The sequence below is a fragment of the Homarus americanus genome, unplaced genomic scaffold, assembly GCF_018991925.1.
Source record: "Homarus americanus isolate GMGI-L3 unplaced genomic scaffold, GMGI_Hamer_2.0 scaffold27715, whole genome shotgun sequence".
NCBI lineage: Eukaryota > Metazoa > Arthropoda > Malacostraca > Decapoda > Nephropidae > Homarus > Homarus americanus.
In genome coordinates this window covers 38,487-41,235 of record NW_024731228.1, presented here as the reverse complement: position 1 = coordinate 41,235, position 2,749 = coordinate 38,487, and positions in this window count along the sequence as shown.

Here is a 2,749-nt window from a genome sequence, read left to right as displayed (position 1 = left end):
GTCAAAGTGCGTCAGGAGAATACATATATCGCCCATGAATCTGAAATAATTAACTTAATCGTCAGTCTCACAACAGAGCACAATGACAGCTTCTACTTCCCAGGTAACCATTCTAAAACTGGCCAAACTACAAGCCCTGTTTTTGTAGTTAGTTCACACACACACACACACACTGAAATACAACACTACATCACAGGTCTTCTACACCAGCCAGAGGAGTTATTGATGCTGGTGTAGGGAGTGAGTGTGGGATGGGTGGGACAGAACGTGTGGTCGATTCCCAGCTCAGATTTCATGGCCATAACAGGTATATGCAAATGAGTATGTAAAACTATGGTGATATTTAAGGCAGACGCTTGCAAGATAAATGCCTCTTAGGTAACCACGGCTGCTATAGTGGTGATAACACGTATAGTAATTATTTGAGGGTGTATGCGAGTAATAATAATAATAATAATAATAATAATAATAATAATAATAATAATAATAATAATAATAATAATAATAATAATAATAATAACAATAAAAAGAATAATTAAAGAATAATAATAATAATAACAACAGAACAGAAGTAAAAAGATTCATAATCATTATTTCGGTTGAAACTAAATACACAAAACAGAAATGAAACGGTAAAACAAAACATTAATAAAATATAAACATCTACAGTAAAACACACATACACACACACACACACAGAATTAAAGCAACACAAACGTCATCTAGTTACAAGTTTTTCATATCCCTGTTAGGAGTGACAACACGGCCCCTAGCTGAGTGTGTTCCTGCAAGGTGACAGTCGGGGACCTCTACTGTTTATATGTCTGTCTGTGTCTGTCTCCATACCTGTCTGTTTCAACATGTGCGTCTGTACGATAACTCTCTCAACATCTCTTAAACGACTTGTGTACTAAACGACCTGTGTACTAAAAGACTTGTGTAGTAAACGACCTGTGTACTAAACGACCTGTGTACTAAACGACTTGTGTACTAAACGACTTGTGTAGTAAACGACCTGTGTACTAAACGACTTGTGTAGTAAACGACCTGTGTACTAAACGACCTGTGTACTAAACGACCTGTGTACTAAACGACCTGTGTACTAAACGACCTGTGTACTAAACGACTTGTGTACTAAACGACTTGTGTAGTAAACGACCTGTGTACTAAACGACTTGTGTACTAAACGACTTGTGTACTAACGACATGTAGTAAACGACCTGTGTACTAAACGACATAATGTACTAAACGACTTGTGTAATGCAACGACCTGTATACTAAACGACTTATGTACTAAACGACTTGTGTACTAAACGACATGCTAGTAAACGACCTGTGTACTAAACGACATGTGTAACCAAACGACCTGTGTACTAAACGACCTGTGTACTAAACGACTTGTGTACTAAACGACTTGTGTACTAAAGCACCTGTGTATTAAACGACTTGTGTACTAAACGACCTTGATTCCCGTGCACGAAACGACTGGCATCCATTTTAAGAAATCATAAGCGTTTGACGAGGAGTCATGCGTGAATAAGTCATGAATGAGAGTGAATGATTCGTGAGTGCTAGTGAATCATGAGTACAAGTGAGTCATAAGTGTGTGAGAGTGAATTATGAGTACAAGTGAGTCATAAGTGTGTGAGAGTGAATCATGAGTACAAGTGAGTCATAAGTGTGTGAGAGTGAATCATGAGTACAAGTGAGTCATAAGTGTGTGAGAGTGAATCATGAGTACAAGTGAGTCATAAGTGTGTGAGAGTGAATCATGAGTACAAGTGAGTCATAAGTGTGTGAGAGTGAATCATGAGTACAAGTGAGCCATAAGTGTGTGAGAGTGAATCATGAGTACAAGTGAGTCATAAGTGTGTGAGAGTGAATCATGAGTACAAGTGAGTCATAAGTGTGTGAGAGTGAATCATTAGTGAGAAAAGTCAAGACATGTTTGGAAAGGGAGAGAGACGGGGTTCTCACTGGCACCATCATCTCCCTTCTTCCTTCTCACCCTCTCTCTCTCCTTCTCACCTACCCTCTCTCTCTCTCATCCCCCCTCCTTCTCTCCCTCATTATCCCCCGTCGGTATGATGTATTTATCACTGTCTTATCTCATTACATGTAAAATGATAACTCTCTGAACCAGCCAAGGATAGGTAATAGAGGAGGAGGAGGAGGAGGAGGAGAAGAAGAAGAAGAAGAAGAAGAAGAAGAAGAAGAAGAAGAAGAAGAAGAAGAAGGAAACGTAATAGAGAAAGAGGAGGAGGAGGAGGTAAATAGCGAAAAGAAGAAGAAGAACAACAACAACAAAGATAAAAGATGATGTGATCGTGACTCCGGGTAGAGTATAAGGAGGCGGTGCAGAGAGGGACTAATGGTGTCAGATTCCTCTTCGGGGGGGTTTCAAAACAAGTGAGCATCGCGGGGAAGAGCATTAAATCATCATTAGTGAATCCTAAGGTCTAAAACTACGCAAATGCTTTAACTTTTTTAGTATTTATTTATTTATTTATTTATTTATTTATTTCCCACGACAATTTTCATTTAATCTTGAAATCAAATCTGAGTTGAGAGAAAACAATAAATATTAATCGTTTTTTCAATTAAATCTGCATTGTAATCGGGAATAGGGAGGTAGAAACGTATATCGGTATTACTCTCAGTTAAATTGGTACGGTAATCGGGGAGTGACTGAAGGGGAGGGAGAGGAGAGGATAGACTATTAATGAGTGAAATAGAATCAATTAATCGG